Source organism: Manis pentadactyla, chromosome 2 (assembly GCF_030020395.1).
Source record: "Manis pentadactyla isolate mManPen7 chromosome 2, mManPen7.hap1, whole genome shotgun sequence".
Taxonomy (NCBI): Eukaryota; Metazoa; Chordata; class Mammalia; order Pholidota; family Manidae; genus Manis; species Manis pentadactyla.
In genome coordinates, this window is record NC_080020.1 from 179,542,884 (window position 1) to 179,560,124 (window position 17,241).

The 17,241-nt window shown below is 39.2% G+C and overlaps 1 long non-coding RNA gene across 1 annotated transcript; it reads right to left on the bottom strand.

Annotated features, from left to right (window-relative positions):
• Positions 1-13,468: 13,468 nt before the first annotated feature.
• On the bottom strand, positions 13,469-15,790 carry LOC118930020 (uncharacterized). The gene is made up of 3 exons (XR_005031837.2): positions 15,503-15,790; positions 15,255-15,368; positions 13,469-13,837 (listed from the first exon to the last, which is right to left on the bottom strand). It is a non-coding gene; the product is annotated as an uncharacterized LOC118930020 (long non-coding RNA).
• Between the last annotated feature and the right edge of the window lie 1,451 nt (positions 15,791-17,241).

A 17,241-nucleotide genomic window follows, 5' to 3' on the forward strand; every position in this document is an offset into this window, starting at 1 on the left:
TTCTACCACCAATATTTTTTCCATAGCACACATATTAATTGTTCTCAGAACTATGGTTTGAAGAACACCAGCTCAGGAGATGTTATATTTTAATAACAGATCACACATTTGCCTTCAAAATCTTCCTCAAATCCCCTAACACACAGATATTTTATTTCTTCACCTGGAAATACATATGTTTATTTTTTATTGTTTATCTATGTCAGCTGTTGCACATTTCCCACCCAGCTGTGGGCAGTGACCACATCCTATGTATCCTCCTTAATCCATCCCAAGGCTAAGCAGCCTTTTAAAAGTGATCAACTTTTACTGGGAAACTGGTCCAATTCATTTGCTGTTGAGATTTCCCTTAAAAGGGATGCATTGAAAACATAGGCTTTACCTTCCTTCTTGTATTTCTATGAATAGTATATTGCTCTAGGGTCTGAGAGACCTGGACTAATGAATTTTTTAATGGTACCTGGGTCATTTGGTCCAAAATATGTCTCCTATCTCAAGGCCACCTGGACAATGCTAGAGAAAGCCTATCCTTACAGAAAGGCTATTAAGTTTGGGTTTTGTGGATTCCTAACAGAAGAAGAAGAAAGACATTTTCAATTAGAGATTCAACAGATACAAAAATTACAACAGTAATAAAAACCAAAACAGTAGCTTATGACACACAGCTTGTTATTATAAAAACGTTACAAGTAGAACCCAAAGGAAGCCAACATCCACTACCTCCTCACCTACTCACCAAGCTTCTTAGCTCCTGGCAGTGGTATGAGCACTGGTGCCAGCAACAGAGCCACTGCAGGAACAATTGAAGCTTTTTCTTTCAGAAAATCACCTCTAGAAAGTCATTGAAGAAGGTATTTTGTTTATAAACCACAAAATGGAGTCAGACATGTATCCAGCATGTAATATGGATTACTGCCACCAGTTTCTGCTCTAGGCACTGGATTAAGGAGAGTATCTTAATTGAAGGTCAGCTCTGGAGGTGAGAGGAAGCAAGGATGAAGAGCCAGATAGATAAATAGTTAAAGGTGATAGATGATAGATACATAGGTAGACAGATAGATAGATGACAGATAGATAGATAGATAGATAGATAGATAGATAGATAGATAGATAGATAGACAGAGATGATTGACAGACAGATGATAGGTAGATAGATGATTGATAGATGATAAATGATAGATAGACAGATAGATAGATGATAGATATAGATAGATGATAAAGATGGATGATAAATAGATGATAGATAGATAGATGATAGATAGATGATAGATAGATAGATAGATAGATAGATAGATAGATAGATAGATAGATAGATAGATAGATAGAAGATAGATAGATGGTATAGATAGATAATCTTGGTATCTGTATCTCTTTATAGTAGATGAAGGGATAGTCTTCTCTCTTTCCTGCTTCCTCAGGCAGCTGTACCTCTACTCCTTGACAAATACAACCAGCTCCCAAGGAAACTTTTCTCTTCCTCCCTCTTTCTCCCTTCCCTTTGCATCTCTTTTCACCTTTCTGATTCTCCAGAAACTAAAAGAGGGGAGGAAAAAATCCTGTAAAAGTTTTGAAGGAAATAGCCAGAGTTGGTAGAAGGACTATTTCAGTTCTGTTTCCTATTTCAGCGCCTGTTCTAAGAAAAACCTAAAAAATTGAATTTGGGGGGAGAAAATGAAAATATACAATGCAGAAAAGGTGAAATAGGGGAAAGATACGGGGCTAAGGATTCCAAAATTGAGTTACAGTTCCAACTTCCCATCAGAACTTGGAAGCATGTGGATGTAAGACAGCCCAGCTACACCCTGGACAGCACAATACCCCATTTCATCACGAGCGTACCGCTTCCTCCGTGTGGCCTCACAACACTCGTGAGAAGTCATTTCAGGAGGTCTGGGCTAAGGTGGTTCATGGGCTGATGGGTGCTGGCAGATGAAGGCCAGTGAGGTGGCCTACACGTGCACTACTGCAGTGAGGTGTCCACACCCGCACAACCCTGGAAGCCAGCCCAGGGTCATGGGGCTGGTGCTTCCAGAGTCCCAAGTACCCATATCGTGGTCTAGAAAAAAGGACACGGGATCTATGTGGCACTTACACTTGGCCCCACAGGCCCTTGCCCATGGGGAGGACACAGCACAGGGCAGTCAGAGTGGAGCCTTTTGAAGCCTGGGGCCAGGAGCACAGTGGTTTTTGAGGACAGTTCAACTCCCTAAAGTCCAACCTCCTAAACACATATTCCCTAGATAGTCTCCAAAGTGTTACAGACTGAAGTGAATTTCTCTTTCTTCCCATCCCCCTTTGAGATGAATCACTCTCTCCAATGTGAGTGATTTTTTACACCTTTGTAGAGCTTCCACATTACCTTATAGAGTCCCAAACACCTTAGCAGGTTGTAAAAAATGCATGTTAATTGCTGTTGGTTTTAGAGCTTTTTTCTGAAATTGTCTAATATGTTTTTGCCTACAATGTGTAAAAATTTACCATGTGCGTGCATGTATGGATGTCTACAGACACATTTCATCCCAGTGGCACTGGTTGGTTACTATGCACATTCTCAATTCCCTGGAATCATCTCCCTGCTAGACCCATGCCCAGTACACTATTTGGCCCTGCTTGTCTATGTTTTCGCACCAAGATTCACAGAGTTATGTGTTACTTTATGAGCATTTAAAGCTAGACGATTTCAGTTGTGCAACAATCCCAAATACATGTGTTTTATATACCAATAAGAGGAGCTTACAGTTTCTATATTTTCTGGTTTCACAACATAGCTTACTGATTTCAATGCATAATTTTTGGTTCTTACCAAATTTGTCTTTTACTTAAGGCTTCTTTATATATAAAACTCCAGAGACCTATTTGTGGGAATAGAAATGTGCCAGAACACTCACCATATAAATGAAAAGAAACAAACCATTATACTGATAGGAAAAGCACATATTTCTAGGTTGGATATCTGATTGGAAAGCAGAGATAAAGTTAAATTTTTCAAGGTAACCCTCTGCATTCTGGACTCTAGCAAACAAATTCCCTATCATCATCATTTACGGCCTTTTTTTCCTAATAGATATAGAATCGTGAGGCACTGAGGCAATTTTCCCCTTCCAAAGTAGAATTCGTTTTCCCTTCTCCTCCCACCTCCCTGCATTAACCATCTCCCCAGCGGCTACACACAAGAACCATTTATATTTACATTAAAAATGATTTGGCCTATGTACACTGCATTGTTTGACAGGAAAGATGGATGTTCGCTTATAATTAAGTTTCAGCATAAATGACATCACTCAGGAAGATAAGAGGTCCCTTATTCTCTCTCTGCTGGTCTTTTCATAGGATTCAGTGGGTTGTATGCAAAGTCTAAGATTTTTCTAGGCTTCATGAATAGACAGTTCTGCGGCAACTCTGCCGTTACCTCTGAAAATCTGCAGGCAATTTTTCCTATCTAACTCATCAGGTATCTCTTGGTTCTTTGCTTTTGGACAAGTTGTGGGGTGGCAGGTAGAGCCTCATCCTGCAAAGTGTGGCCTGTGGACCACCAGCTAGAAGTTTACTAGAATCATTGATCTTATGGTCCCTCAGACCCATGGAATCCAACTCTGCATTTAAAAAAGATCTCCAGGATTTTTCTGCATGTGAGAGTTTAAGAAACACTGGTGTAAGAGACATAAATATGTATGCTGGGCAGCTTTGTGTTTAGATGCAATATTTGGGAGTTTACCTGCCTTTATACATGAGGCTTGGAGGGGTTGGTTTTTTAACTTTCATATGTTCTTTTCCCCCATTATAATAGGAGAACTATAACATTATTTCTTTGTCTTATATAATTCTCACATTATTCTGTGTGCAAAACTGAATCTTCCCAATCAGGTTATAGGGCAGCAACCATACCAAAATAAATGATTCCACCTTTACGGTGCATTAAAGACATCATACCAGATATTAAGGAGATGTTGTTACAAAGTTGTATCTTCCCTGCCAACGAAAAGTATTTGCTGTTTGTTGACTTGATTCTCTGGGATTTACTTCAAAATTCAATGGGACTAAAGATATGGGTAAAGCACTGATAAAGCATGATGTCAATGCTGTGTGCGGGCATATTAGCACTCATTGTACCACTCTGTTTCCCTTAGTTCATGCATTGGACAGTTCTGATGCCTGCAATACGTTTGGTGCCTCTTCACCATTGTAGCAGTAATTCCTGGAGCAGCGCCTGGCCTCAGCTGCCCCAGGTATCTTTCCTGCCATGTGGGCAACTGCAGAACACTGAACATCATTCTGATGCATAAACAAATTTGAAAGTGTGAGGAAGTTAAGATTCCAGGGAGCAATCCTTTACTTAGAGGGAACAGAGCTACTGGACAATTCTGAGGTGCTTCTCACATGGTGACTGAGGGTTCTTGGTGAGATCAACTTGATAACATACCCAGAGATCATGTCAGGTCATCTACACATATTTCATTAGGGATTTCCAAAACTAAGGTCTCTTTTTTAGCATAGCCCCAATCATGGCAGTCTTAGAAGATTTCATTTTCACTGGCCTCTTGAAAAGGTATATTATTTTAGTCACATTATCTCTGACTATGTCCTCCTCTGGAATTTTTGAGACTAACCATCCAATCTACTCAAAGACTGGTGCCCTTAAAATCCAATCTGTTTACTTACGGCTTTAGTTTGACTTGGCCTATTGGTTCTGGGGGAGAAAAAGTCAAAAGGCAAAAGACACAAAACATACAACAACACAACAAAAACAAACCAAAAAAACCTTATATTGTAATTAGACATTTGAAAAGAAAAACAAAAAAAAAGGCATGGGCCACATTCCCGTTTTTCCCTATCAAAAAACACTTGCATGTTCCCCATAATTATTTATCTGTTAATAAATCATTTAAAATATGGGATTTAAAGAGTTTCACACTTTAGATACTAATATTTTATTTTGTTATCTACCTGAGATGTCTCTTAACCTTCCTGTTCAAATTCTGTGGAACATCTCTGCATAAATGTACTCAAAAAAAAATACTCAAAGTGATCTTTTAATGAATTGTGATACATTCTGGAATTATCTGATGCCTTTGTTGACATACACATGACTTTTGCTTTCTGCACCAGACCTCTACCTTCCCTCTGGAGGTACAACAAGTACCTATTAAGAATGAGAGCGTGTGTTTAATCCAAGTTTAGAACCCACTAATGCTCCATAGGTATAGGGTTACAAACCAACTTGAATTTTTTGGTGTTCGACTTTGTTCTTTGCAAAGCTCAAAAAACTTAACAGGGCTCAGAAAATTTCTTGGACATGGACTTTAAGAAAAAGTATTTTGATGAGTAAAGCACAAATGAACCAGAACCCATGTGGATCAAATTTTCCTCAAAATGCACATGGGTTTAATAATTAATGGAAAAAGTGCTTCTAGCATGCATTTTGGGTTTTATCAAACCCCAAATATTTGGGAAAAAATAGTTTTACAGGTTCAAAGAACCCAAACTCTGATTTGATGCACCCACATTAATATCTTGACGTTGAATAAAAATGAGAACTATTTAAGTGTAATACAAAACAGAGCAGAACTTGTTTAAAAAGTACTTGTTCAAAAATTATGTGAATGAAAGAAAATAACAGAATGCTACAAAGTTCATCCTTGTTCATATTTGTTTCCTCAAATCCTTCTTTTGAGAATTTCCAACAATCTTTTAAATATACTCCGTTGCAGCATATTAAGAATTTTGAAATTATTGATTGCAGTTGAAAAAGAAAAAAAACCTGAATAAAATCCTTTGAGATACATAATCTGTCATGAAATTTTCTAAGTTATTTGCAAATGTTTCTGCCAGTATCAATAAATCCCTGAAATTACAGGATAAGCTGTATTAATTAAAGAATGGTACTATGTATTTAGAAGTTCCTGGAAGTTGTATTTTTGAGTTCACAGTAATGCTTCTGTGTGTCTTAGCAAAATTTAATTTTACCTCTTTTCCACTAAGGCAATTACATTCAGCAATAGGGCATTTTCTCAGCAGAATCTGAACATTTAAACTTTATGTACATTTCATATGTTTATGTCTCAGGGAATTCCATAATTTTGAAAAACTTTGTCTAATTTCTATTGAGTACATGAATCTTCTACAAATCTTGGAGCAATCATAAATAAAAATAGTACTGTTTTCTTTATGTAGGCTTGAGGTCTGCTATAGAAAATAATAGCTAATGCATTTTTCAGACAACAAACAGAAATTTTTAATTTCAGCTATATGTTTGTATGATACATCAGACCAATAAAATTAATCTGAATTCTCTCATCATTTGGTTCCATAAGAAACTATGGGATTTTAAAATTATTTCAGTCCAGTTGAAATTCCACATAAAATAATAATGATCTATCCCTTTTGTTTACACCTGTACATCTATAAAAAGTGACATAAAAATAATTTAACGTTGCAACAAAGACATTGAATTGGAAGAACTTTCTTAGGAGATGAAATACTTCATAACGAAAAGTGAAAATTTAGATTTTGCTGTTACTGTTTGAAAAAAAAAAGAGAGAAAAGGAAAAAAATATTACCACCTTTCCTAATAGAAGCGAAGTTTGGTGTCTAGGGAAAGATTCATGTTTGGTTATTTCTCTGGCACATTCTCTGACCTGTGGGCCAGCCAGTCAGCTATCAGAAGCCTTAAGAAGTGAGCCCGCAGAAAGGATTTCCCTAAAGATGGAGGAAGAACTGGGGAATGACTAGGATAACACTGTTTCAGCCAAACACAGTTGCACAGTTCCATAAATGGAACCATTTATGGATGAGCCCCAAATGGAACTGAATGCTATCTCCACTCCAATTATTCTTCCTCCTCATACTTCTGCTTACAAAAAAAAAAAACTATTGTAGCAGGCAACTGTGCCGGTTGCCAGAAACCCAGCAAAGCCGTATTAATGATATGACCCTTTATGATATGTGCTTATTTATATTCAGCAAGGTAGGTTACTGACAACTTGGCCATTAATTTGCTGTTTATAAATCATATTTTCCTTGTGTGGTAGCCACAAGACTTTGACATTCACAGTCGTGTTGAAAGAAACAAGTTTATGAAAGAAGGGAAAGGGAAAAAGAAATAGGTCCTTTAAAGATCACCAAATCATGCATGTCAGCCACTAAGTAAAAGTCTGGGCTTGAGAAATAGCATAATGCCGGGGGAGAGGTAAGAGAAGGGGATGTGCTGTGCGTATTCAGTTCACATATTCAAGGGGAATCAGAGCAGCAAAGAAAACTCTAAGTATTCCAACCCCTAAAGAAACATAATCTGGAGTTTATATCCAATGGTTTGTGGGAGTTTATTGGAATATACAACAGGGTTCATGTCGTGTGTCACAAGGTGAAGCCTGTTCGCTGGTGATTTACAAGCCGCATGTGCCGGCATTACTGTAATTTATAGAACACAGATGGTCCTGGAGTGCCCTGCTGACTTGTAGCTGAATCAGGACCTAAGCCCCGTGTGTCATCTGCTCTGGGTACCTCAGGCTCACTTCCCAAAATTACTCACCAACATATTTTTCTGAATTGGAAGATTCCAGAGACCCTTACCTCGTAACAAATGTGACTTTAAAACATGCAGCTGCAGGAGAGGTGGGAAAAGATTTAGGCTAGGAAGAGACAGGATTTTTTCTTTTTTCCCTCTGCCCAAAGAAAGGTGGTTTCAGTTTCTCTACTTCCCTGTGCGCTTTTCCTCAATAGGTTTGTCATTCTTACATTGTTACCAGGGAAACAAGGTGCTGCTTCCTTCTTGAGTGTGTCCAAACTGTGTATCTCTGCTACCTGCCCCCAGCCCAGAAATCATAAAAGATGCAAAGAGGAAGGTTAAGACATTTAAAAATTGTTACCTGTTTCTGATATCAAGTACCACAAAGCCTCCATCCCTAGCTACCTTCAAAACTATTATATCATTGTGTCTTTATTACCAATCCTCTTTATTACCCTCCAAGGATGTGGTTCAGAAAGATGGTGTAATAATATAAGACGGATGTTTACAGAATCTGATGTAAATGGATTGACCTTTTTCAAAAGATTGTTTTATCAGCACTTTTATTCACAAATTAAGGCACATGTGTTGGTTTTGAACTCGCTTTCAGTACTTTCATTTGAAGTTTCCGTCACTTCTTGTTCTGGTGCTAAAATATTTCATAGTGCATTTGAACCTCCATTGGCCAAGGGGCAGTTAGAGAAGAAAGGACCCTTGAAGTTCCATTTGTGCTGCTCGACATCTCCCTTTGAGGTCTTTATTGAGAAATTGAGTTGAACAATCTAGCAATCACAAACATGTGCCTTAATAACTTGTTCCAGCATCCTTGCACACTGCCACCCAGGGCTCCCAGTCCTCCATGCCAGCCAGCCCTCACAGCCCTAGGGATGGCAGAATGAACAAGAAAGGATATTTCTGATGCAGCCTTCCACACTTCAGCTGCAAATGCAGTGCCCAGCCTCTAGAGCAGGGCTGCCCAATAGAAATATCATTCAAGACACTTATGTCATTCTAAATTTTCCAGAATTCTCTAAATTCTAAATTTTCTGAATTTTCACTCTCAAAAGAGGAAAAAGAGACAGGTGAAATTAAACAATAACATTTGCACCACCTAAAATATCCAAAATAATATTATGCAACAAGTAATCGATCCTAAAAATATCACCAAGACATTTTACATTCTTTTTTTTGTGCTACGTATTCAAAATCTGACATGAACCGTACCTACAGCACATCTTAATTCAGATTAGCCACGGTCCGAGAGCTCAATAGCCACATGCAACTGGTGGCTACAGTACTGGGTAGTAAGGTTCTAGAATGTTTCTCTTATGAAGTCGATCTAGAAAAACCTGAAACAGATAACTCTTAGGACCTTTTCCATAAAAAGTCCTTTTCCATAATACATTAAAAAATATATATGCATGTTGTATGTGTGTGTATATTGTTTTCTTATCAAGCAAAAGGGAAAAAAGTCCAAGACGGGAACCAGGAGAGCTGTAATGGAAATAAAACTGACAGCCTCTCAAAACTCAGGTGGCACTTTCCTTTTCCAGCTAATTACGGTTTTAATTACATGGCTTCTTGCGACTCCTTGATACCTAATAAACCAGCCTCTTTGGGGCGGCCAAGTTGGGTTTTGCTTGAACTGCAGGTGTAAGACTCAGCATGAAACATAAATCAACTTCTTAAACACACTCCCAGGGTGTGTTCAAGCTTTTTCTTCCTGTTGGCTTGTAAAATCACATCTTTTCACCATTGTTGGTAAAGAAATGATTGAAGCAGCTATGAGTTGAATAATAGCTTTGAGTTTTTGACTCACTTGGCCTGACATAAAACATTTTGACTCCAATGAAAATAGAAGAGGAGAATAAAAGATGTGGCTTTTTTCTTCTTGCAGTCTTATGAATAATATATATTCTTAAATATTGACCATTTCATTTAAGAAAATAAAAATGAAAGTGCTGGGAATCCATTAGGGTTTCTGGTTTGAGTATTTGGAACCCATAGGATGATGAGAGCTGCATTTATTCCAGGCAAGCGCTGTGTGAGGTCAGTCAAGTTCAAACACAGTAGACCATGGGCCAGGCTTGGGAGCTCTGCTGCAGTAGAAAACAGGCAAGGAGGCACGCAGTCCTAACGTGCTCATTGGCTGGAAACCCAGCAGCATCTGATGGTATTATGAGCAGCTTGCAATTTAGCCTCAGCAGCAGGAAAATCTGCACTTGATCAGCTCTGCCATAACTGGTAAACGTCACCATGGTAAATGTGGATTTCAATGAAAGGTTTTGCAGTGCCTAGTGATAATTCTGCCAGTTCTCCCTCCTTCCCTCCTCCATCCATAAAGAGAAAGTGCAACATATGGTATTTGCATGTTATCACAAAATATGAGATACTGGGTGAAATAAATTACGTGTGAAGGGGGTTTAGCCCATAATTTCTAGTAATTTCTAAAACATGAAATGGCTTTTGATGTAGAAGAGAGGGGCTTTCTCTTTGGGGAAAACTTCAAAACACATCACAGGCTGTATAAACATAAATGCGTTTACCTTGCCTGGGCCTCCCTTCTTTTCTCCTTGGAATCTGGCTAATTGTCAATGATGTCTGTGTTCTAACAAGAGTTTTCTTTATCAGACCAGAAATATTTGAATCTAGGCTCTCTAATAGTGACATGCTGCTTTGAGTAGCAGAACTTGTGGGAGCCTGTGAGTGGGGGAGGCTTGGTGAGGGAAGGAAGGTGCCTCATGTGAATCACCGTCTTGTCATGAAGAATGTCCAAAGTTAGTCCATGATCTGTCGCTCCTTCCAGGTTCTCATCAATAATGCTGAGTCCTAAAAAGATGTCTTTCTTGTCTCCATGGGACCTCTACTTGTTCTGCTTCTCCCATTAACCTTCAAAACCCTCTGCCCACGCCTGGAGATATAAGGATCAAATGCAGGTTCGAGGGCATGATGAAATCCTTGGAAAAGCCACATGTCTAGCTCTGACTGGTCCCCTGGCCATCACTGCATTTTGGAAAATAAGTCCAGAATGGATGTAGATATATCTTCAGTCTCTGGGTAGGCAGACTCTTTACTTTTATAAGAGCAAATGAAGAGCTAGAAACTGGCATTCGTGGGTATTATTGTTACTGCAGCCATAGTACTAGATACAAGTGTTCTATTCATCCTTTATTTAAAATAAATGCCGATTACTGTGCACAGTAGTTAGTTAATAAGGACTTGTTAAGTCATGTCTACTGTAAAGTCCAAGGGACCAGTGAACAACCATGAGCATCCAGTCCAGTGTCTAGTACACAGTTAGTGCTCAGGAACTAATGGTGAACAGATAAACGAAGTGGAGTTAGACTCCTCCATCTCTTCTGAGCATGTAGAGGTAGAATAAGGTTTTTTGAATCTGGATTCTATAATTGTGTTAGAATCCAGGAAAACCTGGTCCAGTTACATATAATTCAAATGCTCATTAACTTGTGAAAAAAAGGCTGAGAGATTCCATTTAGACCTATGCTGAACTCCCAAACTCTCCTCTCAGTCAGTGCTCCTAGCTGGCCAGAAATTCTAAGGACATTGTTTACCCTGCAGTGCCAGAGGCCTTGTCCCTGAGCGGTGGGATTGAGAGCAGAGGGACATGCTTGTCTGGAAAAAAGCAACATACCAATCAAATCATTAGCAATTGGCTGGCCCTTCAGAGCTTAGAAAGCCCTTTCACAGAGCTTTTTACTCTGTTAAACTGCATAAAAGCCTTGTGTGAAAAGCATCATCATCTTCATTTTATAGAAGAGGAAACTGAGGCTCAGAGAAATGAAGAGCCTTGCTTAAAGCCACAAGGCTAAGAAATAATTACCTCTAGATTGATACCCAAGATCTGGAACCAAGGAGACTGAGTCATTTTTTAAGAAGTATTTTAAAATAATCAATTAGTAAAAATGTCTTTGTCTCATTCAGATCCCCAATTTCCTTCCCCAAGACAATTATTGTCTATAGTTTCTTCAGTATTCTTAAAGAAATGTAAGTATGTAAATAAGCACACACACACACACACACACACACACACACACACACACACACGGAATAATATCATGTTCTTCTAATCATAGCTTTCTTTAAATAGCCTATAGCTGGGTGACTATTTATCTAAAACTTCCTATCACATACAGATCTACATCACTGTATTAAATTTCACAAATATAATGTATTTTACCATTTCTCCTTTGTTGGACATTTTAGTTTCTTCTAGGAATTTGTCATTGCCAAGAATGCCAAAATGAATACTCATGTAAATGAAAACTATCATTCATTTTCTTATAAGATTCCTGTTAACTGGACCATCCTTTAGCGCCTTGAATGATGGAAAATGCACTGGGCTGAGGCATGAGTTCCAATTCTGGGACTGCCACTCATGGGTTGTGTGACTTTGACACTCTCTGACACTCAACTTTCCCAGATGTAAAATTAGAAAATGACACTGCAGGAAGATCTCTGGAGGGAAAGCTGTGTGGTGGGCAGACCCAGCAGGACCCTGGGACTTTTGGGTTCTGGTCTCAACAAGATCTGTTGAGATGATAAAGCCTTCAAAGTCTTAAGTCCTAAAAAGATGTCTTTCTTGTCTCCACGGGAGACATGAGTCTCAAGAAATAATCTCTGAGACTGCCTACCTTCTCCAAAAAAGTCTACTGGGGAAATAACTTCCTCCAGTCAATAGATTTGCTGGCAGCACTTTCAGAGTAATTAACACTATAATTTGATACCACTGCTGCTTCCTCATCAACCATGCCTCCCTTCATGTATTTCTGCATCTCCCCTTTACAAGTCTTGGGTTTGGGGGAAGCTTGCCATCAAGTCAGAGCTTGTGACTCAGGCCTAAATTAATCAATATAATTCCTTAGCCTAGTCACAGTTTTCAAGTCTGGAATGGGTATAGACCAAGTCGGATCACAAGGATACAGAGGGATCTAGGAAAAGAGATTCCTTACTCTTTTGAGGGGCTTCCTCAAGGGGGAAACACATAGACCCAGGAAGTGTTTGTGGCCATCTCCCAACCACAGAGAGGCCAGACTTGGGATAAAATTAACACCAGGAAAGAAAGTTGGAGGGGACAGTTAAGTGGTCCTTGGTGATGTGACTGAAACACTAAAACAAACCAACCTGAGGCGTGGCCTGACTTTGCTTATATGAGCCAGTAAGTCCTTTTATGGTTTCAGTCTTTATGGTTACATTTAAAGCACATTTTTCTGTTCATGCAATTTGAGGCATGTTAAGAGACACATAATTGGATATCACTTTAGGTATTCATGTAAGCACAAGTTTATTGATGCTTGTTAGGTTCAAGCCAGTGACTACACTAAGTAGTTTGTAAGCATTACCCCCTTTAACCACCATTGCCACCCAGCAAAGTAAGTACATCCAAAACAGCTTCAGAAATTTTAAGTAACTGTCCAGGTTATGCAGGTAATCAGCAAAGGAGAAGGAATTTCATGGCTCCAAAGCTCTGGTTTAAAATGACATACCTCCTCTAGCCACAACTCAAATAAACATGCTTATTCAGTTTACCATCTTTCTCAGTAACACTGTGAAGGGTGAGTCTTGTCCCGAGTGCCTTGCCCTGTCGGAACCCTCCTCCAGGTGATACTGGAGCCCTACACTGACGCTCCTCCCCACCAAGGTAAAGGGGCAGCTCGAACTAGCAGGCCACATCCCCACCTACTGAGCTCCCTGTAGTCCCACACTCACTGGATCTGTGTCCCACTCTTCTGCTGCTAGATACCCATTGAAATTAAATTATTAATGGCTAAACATATTTTCATGTTTGCATTTTACCAGAAATTTCTGAAGTCTTCACCCAAACCAAAAAGAGAGACTAATGGAGGACAATGCAGGCACCAGGTAGATGGAAGATGAGTAGATAAGATTTTCAAATAATTTTCTTTGGGTGATGACATGTACCACCATAATAACATCAAGCTCACATTTTATTAACTGAAAATGGACAAGTTCATTCAAAGTCTGGTAGAAAAAAAAAAACAACTCAAGAAGAAAACAGCTAGTCTAAAAAGATAAGAAATAATTACTAAGAAAATCACATTTCTTGCAATGAAATGTCAGAAGGAATGAATCCTTTTTTGGGCATGAATGTGCAAGACTATTTATAAACAAACATATGCACATACATTTATATAGCACATACAATATATCTTAGCATCCTTTTTCCTGTTCACTTGATTAATTCATAGACACAGCTCAGATCAGCCATTGCTGTCCATTCCTTTGTTGTCATCTTTTAACAGTTTAAATACTTCTAGATTAAGTTCTTCCATAAAAGATTCTCATTACTGTCTTCTGTTTATATAAACCAAAGGAAGGAAGGAAGGCAAGGAGGGAGGGTGGGAGAAATGGGGAAGAAAGAGAAAAGAAAAACACTCTAGTTAACATCAAAAATAACTTACGCAGACTTTCAGACTAAAAATGAAAACTGCAGTTATATTTATTAATTCTCTTTTCTGCCATAATTTATACTGCAGTCTTTTATTATGTTGATTACTAGGAAGAAATAAAAGGACCTCACCAATAATTAATTAATTGTGCAATTAAAATCACACACCTGAATCTTCCACAAATGTTTAAATAAATCATTTTTAAGAGAATTAGTATGTAGTTGCTGTCCCAGATGTTTCAAAGGCAAACAGATGTGTTAATTTGCATACTTCAGGACTTGAACTATACTTAAGTCTCTTCCTTATAATTTTTCCTTTTATTTCCAACTCTAAACTCCTCAGATAAAAAAAGGTCAAAACCTGGCACATGAACAACAATTAATGTCAGAAGAAAAAGTAACTACATGTTTTGTGAATCAATAATTATGTTTAACTATAAGTAGACTATGTATTATTTGCACAAATTTGGAAAACAATGCAGAGTAAAATTTAGAATAAAAACAACACACAAAAGTAATAGTAAACATGCATTTAAAAATATCCCAAAACAACCTTGACATATATCCTCTCAGGAACCATCACAGTCCCTCTGTGAGGAGCATGCATTTATTTTTCCTATTTGCAATGAAGGAAATAAAGACTGGGAGATGGATTAAATTTTCACAGCCAGGGAGTTGCAGAAGTAGGTAATACCAGAGCCTAAAAATTCCAAATCCCAGGGGCCTTCTTTTTCCTACACAATCCATTCTCCCAGGAAGTGAGGATTTTGATAAGTCAGAAAATAGCCTAAGAAAGAGAAGTCAAGGAAGACAGGAGTGGAAAGAGTCTGTAGGAAATTATCTAATGAGTCTATGGAAACCCAGAGAACATGTGTTTAGAGTAACAGGGGAAGGATGAAAAGCTATGAAGCTTTGAAATAAAAATTTATTTTCTGACGAAACAAACTGAAACTGCCCTCCTTTATCAAAATGTGTTTGGTGACATGATGGAGTGAAGGAAATTCTGGCAGAGAGATGTGAAGAGTACTGAGGTTCTGGGAGCTGTGGACTTAGAGCAGGGCAGAAAGAGCCATTTCCTCCCAACATCATCTCATTAAGAGTAAGAACAGCAACGTTGCTATCAGAACAGAAGTTGCCTAACAAGCATTAGGCATGAGACACGATCTATGTGAAAGCCCAGCGGCCTCTGCGCAGTTTACTTTTTCATTAGGCACACGGGCCCACCCCAGCACACCTCCAGAAAGAAAGGAAAGCACATTCCACACCACATTCTTATACCAGAATTGCCACACAAATACAAGGGTCAATAAACTGAGAACTCACCCTCAGAGGCTGCCAGGAGACTTCTTTTTCAAAAAGCCTTGGGTCCAAATTCTAAGTCAAACTTTGCTTGTACATTGAGAAAATATTTAAAGCCATGACTCCTACTGTCTTGTACTTCAAAAGAGCAAAGAAATAAGTGGGAAATCCAATCAGAAAATCTAAAGGGGGAAACCACATTTGAACGAAGAACGCTTTCTTTCAGATAGTTATAAATGCTCTCAGATATTTACTCCATCCATGTAACTCACCTCCAGCAAAGAAAAAATGGTCTGGTATTACAGACATGATGATCATTTTTAAAATACGGTAATCAAGGGGTCCAGTGATCTGGCCAAAGTCCCATAGGAATCAGTGGGCCAAGAAAGTAGTAGGGAAGTGAAACCATGTCTTCTGATTCTTCTGCCTGGGAGCGCAGCCACTACCACCCAGCCTGTCAGCAAGAAGAATTAAGGGTCAAAGAGAGATGCGCCTCACCCAGAAATGGAAATTCCAAGTGTACCCCCAGATAAGTGGGAGCCCAGAAAAGAACAGAGAGAAGTGGCCCGCACAGCCCAGGCATTTTCACTTTAGTGCTGAATTTTCCTTGATAATTGAGAGGCAATTCGGAAGTCCCCACCCTGATTTATGAATTATTTTAATAGAATTCCCCATTCGCTAAGGTCTGTGAACTTCATGGCCTCATGGCAACTACCACTGGCAGGAGTATTCTGTAAAGTCCCTCTCATTCCTCTCTGATAACCTCCAGTTTGCAAGGTATGCAGCATTTTGGTTTAAAGGCAGCAATTTCCAAATGCTCTCATTTTTGGCAATTTTCAGTAGGTCAACTGTGAGTTCCAGTTTAGAATGCCAGAAAGCCTTTTTTTTCTTTTTTTTTTTGTATGGTCAGAAACCAGTATAAAATTGGGAATGGGAATGGCCGAAAACCTTTCAGAGATGACATTAAGGGTAGGTGTTAGGTCTCCTTTAAATAAAAATACTCATCGCAGAACAATTACACAAACACCAACAGAGCGAGACTTGGAATTCTCTAAGAACATAAGGATGAAGAAACCAGAGCCTGTAGAGATTTCACTCGTATATATAGCCACAATATTGTCGTTGAAGAGAAAGGAAAGTATTTACAGTGAAGACAAGGAGGTCAAGACGGAAGGACGTGCAGGCCTTGATAAGTTATTTGAAAAAGCAAAAAAGCCCTGAACATTTAAAGAAAATCATAAAAGATTTTGTGAGACTCAAAGGGAGAGCAAATTCTGTAGCTGGCGACGGAGTTGTTGAGGATTGGCAAACGCATACCTCGGGGGAACAGGGCAGCCTCGCGGGGAGCCTCGGGGCTGCCTTTCCACCGGCCCTCTGACGGCTTCCTTTAAGCTCTGAGGATTCACTGGCAACGCAGCTTACTTTGGCAGCACCACACACATGTTGCTTAGAGATGGTCTCAAACGTGGAGCGAATGAGTAAAGCAAGGAGAGAGTTAATTCAGCTGGGAGAACTGAATGCAGAGCTGAGACAAACCTAAGTGACTTGGACTACAGACAGGGAGAGAAGGAGATGGGGGCTTTCCCCTGCTAAGCGGGGTCTCACCTTGAACCAGGGTCTGGGAGCTGTTGCAGGTACAGTCCCCCAGGCACCAAGCTCCGAGGCCCCGGGCTGGGTTCAGTGCTTCGCTGTTGCCATCTTGAAACCCTTAATAATCTTTGAACATGTGGCCTCGCATTTTCATTTTGTACTGAGCCCTGCAAGTCATTGAGCCAGTCCTGGTCTCCTAACAAAGCAGCACATGGTATCTGGGCCTTCAGATAACATCCAAAACTGGGGACTTCTGACTCCTAACTTACCAGCAGGCACAAAAAAATATGGGGAGTCGAGGTAGATAATTTTGACAAAGTGAGAATTTTGAAGAGATGGCATATATTTTTTCTTCCTGGTAAAAGCTCGAAGCACGATTTAGTTTCTATTCTTTACTGGCATAATATTTTTTTTCAAAAGT